The following is a 12017-nucleotide window of genomic DNA, read 5'->3' on the forward strand; positions in this document are numbered from 1 at the left end:
GATTCCTCACCATCTCTCATCCTCCAGATCCATGCTGTTGTCCAGTTCTATCAATTTTACCTTTGCAACATTTCTCAAATGTTCTCTCTTCTCTTCTCTAACACTGCCATCACCTTTGTGTAAACCCTCATCACCTCACCTCCAATGAATTGCCTTCATTATTGCATTAGTACGGTAGCATGACTGCTTGTTTCAAGTCTCTCCTCATTCCTAATCCATCCTCCAATTATCTATAAAAATGATTTTCCTAAAACACCAATATAATCATGTCATCCTCTCTATTCAATAAATTCCAGTGACTTCCTATTGCCCCTAGGAGTAAACTTTTCCATGAATAAAACATTCCATCTCTCAGCTCCCAGCATTTCCTCTGGCTGTCCACCGTGTCTAGAATTTTCTCCTTCTTTCTCTCTGACTACTGACTGTCCTGCCTTTCTTTAAATACCATCTAATATACCATCTTCTATTGAAACCTCCCCTAACTCCTTCCAGTGTTTTCCTCTGTTAATTATTTCCTACTCATCCCATAAAAAAACTTGCTTTATATCTGTTTCATGCTGTCTCCTCATTAGATTGTGAGTTCTTTGAGGGCAGAGGCTGTCTTTTTCCTCTTTTTTTGTATCCCCAGAACTTAGCATGGTCACCAGCAAATATTAGACACTTATTAGATGTATATTGATTGACTGATTATCTGCAATACTATAGAAAGCATTCATGATCAGATTCAGAGCTGAACTAAAATGAACTATTGAAATCCCTGTTAGCTCTGAGGTTTTCTGTTCAATTCTGAGAATAAAATTGATGTGCTAGCAAAGTCCCATAGGATGCAACAGGATAACGTTGAAAGAAAAGACCAGTTCTAGCAGAAAGCTGAAAGCAATAGTAATAACGATGCTGTGGAGGAGTTGGGGAGAGCCAAAGACATGAGGAAAAAAATGATGAAGAATTATTAAAAACAAAACAAGAGAATTATAAGTTCCTTGAGGCCAGGAACTGTGACCCAGTTCATTTTTGTATCCCCAGTGTATATATGTATATATATATATATATATATATATATATATATATATATATATATATATATATATATATAGTAAGCACTTAATAAACATTTGCTAAATTGACTTGCAAGTCATGTTGCCTTGGGTTTCCTTTGGAAAACTCAGAAGAAAGTTGAGCATAAACAATTTCAAATCTTCAAGACCATTTAAAGAGGACTGTGCTCCCTACTTATTACTGTTGCACATTCCCCACTTTGAAAGTTTTATTTTAAAGGCAAATTCATTTTCCTGCTTCAATGAATTTTCCTTTTCTGAATCATTTTTTTAATTGCCTATGAACATTCCACTTTATTGAGTGACTTTCTACTTGTGGCATTTATATTGTACAAAAGGAACTTGATGCAAGGAAGAAGACAGAAGCAACTTAAGAAGAACATGATTGAGAACTAAGGATTTGAATGGGAAGGCTGGAATTCAGAAACTCAAGTCCTACCACACTATACTTGTTATAACCAATGCAGGAAATGTTCACAAATGGCTTGTCCTGAATTGGCAGTTATTGTAGCCATTATCTCCCAGAAACCCTGGGGAAGTTGTTTGCTACTTTTGGAAAGCAACAACAATAATTTATGGTTCAAATATGACATAAAGTTAATAAAGTGTTTGAAAGAAAAATCAATAGGGGGAGAAGCCAGCAATGCCAAGACTTCTCAAGGGGTACTAGGACCCTGCAGAGCAAACTATTTCCACAGGAAATAAAAACTCATTTATCTTTCCATTGAGAAGAGAATAAAAATCAATTGCATGGCAAACTTGCTAGGAAAGAAATGGCCAGCAGAGTCAAGAACACAAGGGGATTCCTAGACAATGATTTCCTTTCACCCATGCTGCTAGAGGCACAGCCATGGACTGAAAATGAGATGTGTTCATAAAAAGGCACTTCTCAGTTGAGCTGGTGATAACTCAGGCTCTACCGACACTATGCCAAGAGAAGGGAAAATGAAATATCTTTGTTGAAAAAAGATATTTTTGAAGTGTTGTGTTAATCAAAAGGAAAAAGGCAGAGGCATGGGGTACAAATTTCCTCAACACTGCCCAAAGTGGATTTTCTGTTAGGATTTTTTAATGACTGTGTGTGTATTAGCTTGTCAGATTATTCAGCAAGGTCCATAATAGCCATTTTTTGCTATGACATGCAAATATGAACTCTAAGTAATGTCTGCAGGACACATTAAACACTAGACTCATTCACAAGAGGAACCAGGAGGATGAAGTGAATAATTTTCCATGAGATAGTGATGATTTTGCATGTGAGCTTTGTCTACATTGGAAGGATTTTTATAAATATTAATGTTGGTGTATAGATTCAGTTGCAAGAATACTCAAGGGACCATCTTGTCCATCTCCTTGCCCCTGGCAGGATTACAGACTAATCCATTCAGAACTGATGGCTACCTATCCAAATCTTGATGATTCCCAGGGATAACTTACCTAATCCTCTTTAGTAGCTCAATTCTGTGATTTAAACACCCTTCTATACATGTCAGACCCAGAGAGTAATAGTCTTGATAAAGAGAAAGGGTCTCTTTTTGTTAATTCCAACTAAGAAATTAGTAAAGTTCTATTTGGTTTAACCTTATAATTATAACCAGAACTCCTAAAAACAGAGGACATAATCAGAAATCCTGTGAACTTTATTAGTTCTTTCATGGAAATAGGGACTAGACCTCTGATTTCATTGGTCTGATGAACTTACAAGTGAGAAAATAGGGGCTGTCTTTTTCCTCTTTTTTGTATCCCCAGCACATGGTCAGCAGCAAATAGTAGACACTTATAGATGTGTATCGATTGACTAATTATTTGCAATATTGCAGAAAGGATTCCTGATCAAGTTCTGGGCATTTTCCCTGACTGTCTACCATGTCTAGATTGGCACATTATATTATCATCTTAAAGTGATGCCTAAGCATTGAAGGGGAAAGTAAGTGACTTGCCCAGGGTAACACAACCAATTTATGTCAGAAGTATGGCCTGAACCCAGCTCCTCCTGGCTATCACAATGTTTCTCTCCTTTTTAAACAAAATTTTTTCAATCAACAAAAATCTGTCTTCTCTTCCTCCCACCTTCCTTCATTTGAGAAAGAAAACAGTACCTCAGTTATAGCCATGTACAGTCAAGTGAAATAAATTTCCTCATTTGCATTGTCCAAAAAAAATGTCTCCATCTACATTCTGAGTCAATCACCTCTCTAATAGGAGGCAGGTAGTATGTTGCATCATAAATATTCTGGAATCATAGTTGGTCATTTCATTCATCAGAGTTCCTAAGTCTTCTAAAGAAAGCTTATTTTTATAATATTGATCTTACTCTATAAATCATTCTCCTGGATCTTCTCTCCTCACTTTGCTCAGATTATACAATAGGTTTCTTTTGAAATCATCACTATCATCTTTTCTTACAGCACAACTGTATTCCATCATATTTGTAAACCATAATGTATTTAGACATTTCTAATTGGTGGGCATCCCCTCCGTTTCTAATTCTTTGTCACAGCAAAAAAGCTACTCTAAATATTTTTGTGCTTCTGTAATTAGATATTGTTTTGCTTAGTATAACTCTCTCCCTTTATTTTCCTTTTTATTCCCCTTTCTCTTTTCTTTCTATTTTCTAGAACCAAATATGTATGTAAGTCAGACCATCCACAAGCATTTATTATGCTATTACATGCCAAATTTTGGAGATACAAAGATGAAAGGTTAAAATAACAACCACTCCCCCCCCAATTTTTCCTTTTTGTTTTTATACATTCCAACATGTGCACCCAGATTATATAAAATAATTTCCCTTTCCTCTTTTCCCCTCTCCCTTGTATTTCCCTCTTCCCTTCCCTTTCTATTATTTTTTAAGATCATCAAAACATAACTGAACTGAACTGCCTCTTTGCTGGATTCGGAAACTTTTTGTCCTAGGGTACTGTTTCCATATACTTGAATGTTCTGAATGGTAGTCCCTGGACATAGCTCACACCAGTGTCTTTAGTATTTGCATCCCTATGTCAACCTGAGCTGGAAAAATAACTGATTTCCTTCAATTTTCAGGTTAAGATTTGATCTGATGTAATTTCTAGATCTGTATAGGGGTGATGGATGGTGAAACTCAACCATATCTCCTCATTCTAATTGATCAAGACTTCTATCTATTGGCTCATAAATAACAAAATCTCTTGAGATAACCACAACTGACATTTATATGACTCTTTATAAAATGTTTCATTACAACCACCCTGAGAAATAATTAGTGTGAGTATTATTACTTCCATTTTACAGATAAGAATACTGAGCTTCAGAGAAGTGAAATGACCTCAAGATCATATAGCATAGTTGGGAAAAAAGTTTATGTCTTTTGACCATAAAACCAGCCTTCTTCCTATGATATTATGGTGCCTTTTGGCAACCACAAAATCATTGCATTTTAGAACTTAAAAAACTTAGGGACCTAATGCAGCTTTTTCATTTTGTATAAGAGAAACTAGAGCTAAGAAGTGAAGTGATTTTTCACAACTAGTGAGTGGCAAAATCAGAATGAAAAACCTCTATCTAATAGCTCCCAGACCAGTGATACTCATAAGTATATTACAGATATCACAAATTCCTGAGTATATAATATATATAATATACTATAATAATATAGTAATATAGTATATATAGTATAGTATATAGTAATATAGTATGTATAGTATAGTATATCAAATTATGTTAGGTACCTTTTTCTTAACCTTTCAATAGTGTTTTCTATGGCTTCATTTTATCAGAAATCCTGTATCTAAAAAGGAAAAACTTTTCCACAAGCTATTCTTACTTTCTTCATGAATATATGTAATTGATCTATTTATATGCGACCAAAAAAAATGTGTGTATATATATATATATATATATATATATATATATATATATATATATATAAAGATACACATGTAGCCCTCATAAATAAACCCAATAAGAGGAATTTCACTAATATAACATTTATCAAGTAGGGAGGAAATATATTACTTTAACACTTTACAGGTTTTTTAAAAATGTTTTAGGGAAGGAAGGCAGTGGGGATATAGTGAAATGAGCACTAAATTTGTAGTTGGAGGATCCTGGCTTTGCCTATTTCCAACTGCATGACCTTGGACAAGCCATTCAACCTATCAGACCTTAGTTTCCTCAGCTCCAAAATGAAGGCTCTTAGTCCCCTTCAACTCTCAGTCTATGAACTTGATGTCATCTTGCCCTTGCCCTAGTCTCACTAACAATGAAAAAAATCTGTGCTTCTGCTAACATTTTCATTTTACTTTCAGTCCATATCAATCTAGCCATTATCCCAGTCTGATGTGGAATAGATTAAAATTACTATCCAGATATATCAGTGAGACTTAAGATGTTAGCTGTTTTTCTTGTGATCTAGAACTGCGCTGATTTCTTGGTTTCCAATTTAGATTGTTTCTAAATATCCTTGAGATCTTGATCCCTGATGTTAACGAGCTTTGGCAAATCACTTAATAAGGCTTGCTATCAGGATGGCTTCAGAAAAACCTGGGTAGATGAATACCAATTGTTGCAGAGTGAAATTAGCAGAACCAGATCATTGTACACAGTATTTGCAATATTGTAACAATAACTAATTGTGAAAGACCCATGATCAACATGAAAGGCTCTGATCAATTCAATGATCCATAATAATTCCAAAGGACTCATTAAAAAATACTATCCACCTTCAAAGAGAGAACTGATAAACTCTGAGTATAAATGGAAGTATCATTTTTTTTCACTCTATTTTCTTGCTTTTGGGGAGAACATGATTAACATAATGCATAGTTTTCCATGTGTAGTTGATATGTTGCTTGCCTCTCAATGATATAAAGAAATGAGGGAGAGGGGCAGCTAGGTGGCGTAGTGGATAAAACACCGGCCTTGGAGTCAGGAGTACCTGGGTTCAAATCCGGTCTCAGACACTTCATAATTACCTAGCTGTGTGGCCTTGGGCAAGCCACTTAACCCCATTTGCCTTGCAAAAACCTAAAAAAAAAAAAAAAGAAATGAGGGAGAGAGAATTTGGAATTCAAGTTTTTTTAAATAAAAGAATGTTTTAAATACATAAATAATAAAGTTTGGGAAAAGAACTTGCTTTCCAAGCTACTCTCAGTTTATTTGTCTGTAAAATTATAAGATTTAACTAGACAATATTTAAAGTCTCTTCCTGATCTGTATTCTATGAATTTCTACCTTATCCAAGAATTAATTACTATGGGATTCAACTTTGATCATACAGAGCTTCTAGAATGTTGCTAAGAAAGGTTGCTATAGAACCAAGCTTAATTTCCAGATCAACTCATTGTGCAATGGTAACCTAGTACCTATCTGGACCTTATATATAGTGGCAGAATTGTAGCTAGGAATTTTACACTCAAGCATGTGTCACAACCCAGGGAAAATGGTATGAAGCAGAGCTTCAATTGAAATTAGAGGACTGTGGAATGGCAGAGACCCCGGAATCCCAGCATGAAGCTACTGTGAAGAGGCTGCTATTGATGATGAGAGTAGAGGAAGAACTCACATCTGTTAGCTGCCTATTTAAACTACTTTTGCTAAGTGATAAGCCCTATTGTTTCTAGGCTGGACTGAAAGTTGTAATAGCATCTTCCATATTCAACACCCTGTACCAAAGTCCTAATTGATCCCTTCTAGTTAAAGCTCTACATCATAGAAGTTGAATAATCTTTGTGGAATTGAATTGAATCTAACTCTGCTGTTACAATGTAAGTTAATTGCCTTATTAATTTTTGTTCTATACAGAATTTTTAAAAATATTCTATTCCTGAGATACCTATATGTTTAGATCTATCTTTCCAAAAAAAAATATTTCAGTGCGTGTCACAATGGCATAGTAATGAAACATGCTTATAGATTTTAAGCACAATGATCTCTGCATGTTGCTAACAATTACAATCTGGAATAGATTTTCTTAGCTGTTGTTCTCTGGCAACCAAAGGAAACAAAATCTTCTCCTTGGCACTTGTATCTTTACTTCCTTATTAGTTGCTTTCGCTATGTGAGTTCAAAACAGTTGATGTGATAGCTATTGTCCACAGAGAAGATAAATAGGATTGTCACCATTATTTATTCAGAGGCGCTCTGTTTGACTAGTTTATTTAGCTAAGAAAAGAAGATATCAAGGGACAGTTAGGTCTAGTCTGATCAGGTCTAGTCTAGTCTAGTCTAGTCAAGTCTAATCAAAGCTCAGGTCTAGTCCCTCATTTTAATATTCATTCTCTCATTAACTGTTAACCAATCAGAATTGATTGCCACCTTCAGCACTCTCTTTCGCTTCTCACTGTTATCCAATCAGAGTAGATTGCCACCTTCAGAAATACCTACTCCTAGAAAGGTATATAAACTGTGAATGCCCATAATGATTGTCTTTGTTTTAAGAGAGAGATGGCTAAATGACAAACAATCCTTTTATTAAAATGCCTGCATCATTAATAAAATGTTTGAATTACCCAAAAATTATGTCTCTTGAACCTTTTTAAATGCCTCCAAACAGTAAAGGTAAACAGAAATATTTGCCACACAAAAAAACAAATTAATCAGAAAATATTTGGGGGGTTATTTTCAGGCTGCTGAAAAGATTTAAAAACTGTGGAATGAAAAACTCCCTGAAAATCACTTGACATTGTCCTTTTATAATAGGTATTAAGTATTCTGTGCCTGATTTGAAAGATACAAGCAACTTGTTATTGAAGAGTGTAACAGCACTTTAAGACTGGTCGGAAAATGATTCTAAGTCTCCTAGAATCCGAGACTAATATAATCATGGTTCATTCTCAGCACTCAAGCAAAGTCATTATTTAAATCCTCAAGAACTGCATTAAAATCTGGTGTTAATTAATAACCACTTTCTAACTTCAAAGTTCTTCAGTGGGAGTGGTTTTCAACAAGAGAAAAGGCTTTTATGTTTTTAGTGGAAAGAAAGGAAGTTGAAACTGGAAGGGAGTATAGGAGTAAATCATGCTACAGATGGCTTGGATGCCTCATGGGAAAGCTTTGTTTTTTGCCAGTTAGGGTCTTTTGTGGTCCCTGATTGGTTTTCAAGATCACAGAAGTTTCAGAAATCTCTTTCCTTTTCATCCAACCACTTTAGTCTTACATTATGGAAGAAAGGATAAAGGTAAGAGGATGTAGTTTACAGTTACAACTCGACCTATTCAAATAATTTATTAAAGCTGAAAAGGGGGGTGTGATGCAGGGGATACAAGGAAAAGACATCAAAAGACTATTAGCATTTCTACAGAAGTTTAAAGAATATAAATGAATCACAACAACAAGAAAACCCAAAGAACCTAGAAACTACCTCAGGAACTAAACATTTGAGTTCTTTGTCAAGTAGAGCAACATGGAAGCCAAGAATTATATTTTTGAGAGGACGGAAGACTATGAGATCACATTGCTTGCCTTCACAAGAAGTTAGGAAGGTGCAGGGGGGGGGGGAAAGAATTTGGAGTTCAAAATTTTAAAAAATAAATGTTAAAAAATTATAATGCAATTAGAAAATATTTAACAAATCGCATAAATACATATATATATTTAAAAGATTGTGAGCAATCTTATATCTTAAGACATTGAGAAAGAGTGGAAAGAAAAACAAATTTGCATAAATCTTGCATAAAATCCAATTAATCCAGATTATCCCATGATCATTTAAAGATAAAACTGAAAGAAGCATAAGAAACAAAAAAGGGAGCAGATTTGTTAAATACCATTTGTCTCTTCAATTAATATGAATCCCTTTTATTTATACTGGAACAGCTTTGTCTATGATTTGCTTTATGGGGGGGAGGGGAGGGAGGGGAGGGAATGGTATTAAAGAAGGCAAGAATCAGGATAAGCAGCTAGATAAAGCCAAGTTCTTAACCTTTCTGCATGTTGTGGACTCCTTTTGCAGGCTAGTGATACTATGTATGTTCTCAGTCTAATGGAAGTAAATATTAAATTAGAAGTTAGTGAAAATAAAAATGTGATATTTTCCCATTCAAGTTCACAAATTCTCTGAAATCTATTCACCAACACCTTGCAGATGCTTGTACCCCAAGTTGAGAATCCTTGATAGTGTAAATCTGTGTTGGAGTTGGGACAATTTTAATAATTTGGAAGGATAAATTCTCAAAATATATGAAAGATAAAGACATCAAGGATTGCAAAAAATAAGCACTATTTCTACAGACAATAAAGAGTAATTATGAGGGGTTTTTTTGACAAGACAATGGTTAGTGACTTGTCCAAGATCACACAGCTAGCAAGTCTCAAGTGTCTAAGGTCAGATGTGAGCACAGAGCTTTCAGACTCCAGAGCCAGTGCTCTATCCACTGCACCACCATGGTACCCTAAAAAAAAGAATGAAAATACTACAATGATTACTATTCCAAATAACTGTTATTTATTTCTATAAAATCTTTGAAGATGAGATATATGAATCAAAAGTAATCTTCATAAAAATATGAGTTTCTGTCTGTTCTCTTCTCAATAGTTATATGCTACAATAGACCAACTTTGCAATCATATAATTGACTCAAAGGAAGAAATTGCACATACTTATTCTCTGTTGATGATGTAAAAGTATTTGATTTAGTATAACAAAAACAGCCTTAAAAGCTTTCTCCAATAAGATGACTTCCATGAATCTGTCAAGATTATACAAGATTTATCTTTAAAAGGTGCAGTCTTATACAATGCTCTATTTTATGCATTCCAGTGGAGTAACTAAACTGACCTTGTTGTTGTAACTCCCACACAATGATCCCATCTTCACCATAACTCTTAAAAGCATGTCCCTTCTTCACCTTTGCCTCTTAGATTTCTTTTCTTCAATAATTAGTTCAAACAGCACCTTCTACATGAAATTTTTCCCTGATTCCTGCCCCTTTGGCTCTTACTATCTTCCCCTACAAAAAAAAAAAAAAAAATGTGCGTGTGTGTGTGTGTGTGTGTGTGTGTGTGTGTGTGTGTGTGTATCCTTACCATATTTTCCCATGAATATGATGCACCCTTTTTCAAAAAACTTGGGGTCTAAAACTGAGAGTGTCTTATATAGTAGTTGTAGGTTTTTTACTTGCCATTTCCCACTTTTTTCATGTTTGTTGTTTTTGCACTCATTATTTTGCATTTATTACTGGTATATTAGGTTATATTTTGCCATGGTATGCCCAGAAATGACTCAGAAAAGATTTTCATACAATACTGAATTCAAGTTCAAAGTGATCCAAATGAAAATTAAATCATGCTGCTAAACATTAATTTGGTCCTCCTCCAATTGAGAAAACAATCTGAGACTGGTTACAGAAAGAAGAAACCCAACTGAAAATGTCATGCAGAAGACCAAGAGAGGCGAGTCAGCAAAATGGCCCGAGTCAGAGAGGGTATGAAAGAAATGAAGATCAAAGGGAAACTGAAATTTCTTGTGTCCACAAAGATGGTTCAGCATGAGGCAACAAGAATTGTTGATGAAAAAAAGAAGTTACTGATTTCAAAGGACACAATTGGTGCTTCAGGTTCATGAAATGGAATAGACTAAGCATATGTCTACACACCAGACTTGCCCAAAAGATATCTGAAAGCTATAAGGAGAATGTTCAATGACTTTATGTAATACATTTTTTTCAAATTTGGGGGCCCAAAATTAAGGTGTGCCTTATACATGGGAAATACAGTATATAATTCATATATGTATATGCTCATTTATACAGATATATAGAAACAATAGTATATTCATACATGTTTTATGTTAGCTCTCTCAGTAGAGTGTAAACTCTTTGAGGGCAGGGACTATCTTTGTTTCCTTCAAATTGTAAAAAATGTACCATTTTTAAAAAATCAGACCGTAAGAGACAAGAAAAGGTAAGGCAAAGTTTTTATCTTCTTTGGAAACCAATACTTCCTGGCTCTCTTGCTATATAACATCTACTTTTCTGTTTTGTCCTTTTCTCCACTTCTTATTACACAATTTCTCTAAAATCATTTTCAGGTTGAATGCCATTACAGAGGAAGAGACAGGAGTATAGTAGAGTTAGTTCCTACTGACTCAGGAGGGCCAAGTGTTAAATTTTCAGTGTAAGCATTTACACCTCAGAACTCTGAAAATGCTACACTTAAGGACTTGGTTTATTGTTTTGTTGATTGTATAGATTTAATAAAATGATGAAGAAAAGTCAGTAATGCAGATTAAGTTTTCAGAAAAATCTGGGAAGACTTATGATGCAAAAGTAAAGTGAGGAGAACCAGAAGAAAATTGGACACAGGAAAAAAACAATATTCTAACAATGATCAACTGTGAAAGACTTAGATATTCTAATCAAGGCAATGATCCAGGACAATTCCAAAGAATCCATGAGGAAAAATGCTATCTATCTCCAGAGGGAGAACTGCTGGATAGATTGAAGTATACTTTTTTCACTTTATTTTTCTTGTTCTGTGTGTTTCTATTTTCTTTTATAACATGACAAATCTGGAATTATGTTTCTCATGACATTATATTTATAATTGAAATATTTCTTGCCTTCTCAAAGGGAGGAGCAGAAGGGAGTGATAGAATTTAGTACTCCAAAATTTTTATTGAATATTTTTAAACTGTTAAACTAATTGGGAAATGCTTACAAAATAAATTAAAAATTATTTAAAAATAAATAATACAGATTAAACGTAAAGGTGTGTCCTGTAATCTTTTCAGAGTCTTTTGTTATACATTTACTAGCATACCCCTGGCCATATCATTTATATCAGTTAATGTCCAATCTCAGATAAACTCAATAAAATTTTTTCAATACTATTGTTACAAAAATTTAAAAGCTATGTCAAATGTCCCAAAGGGCGCTAAAAGAAATCAACACTGTTTATGAATTTGTTCCTAATAACAATGGGAACCAGAAATAATTCTTCTCTAGATAAAAATGTAGACATTGATGGTATTTTAAAATTTAC

The sequence above is a fragment of the Macrotis lagotis genome, chromosome 8, assembly GCF_037893015.1.
Source record: "Macrotis lagotis isolate mMagLag1 chromosome 8, bilby.v1.9.chrom.fasta, whole genome shotgun sequence".
Taxonomy (NCBI): domain Eukaryota; kingdom Metazoa; phylum Chordata; class Mammalia; order Peramelemorphia; family Peramelidae; genus Macrotis; species Macrotis lagotis.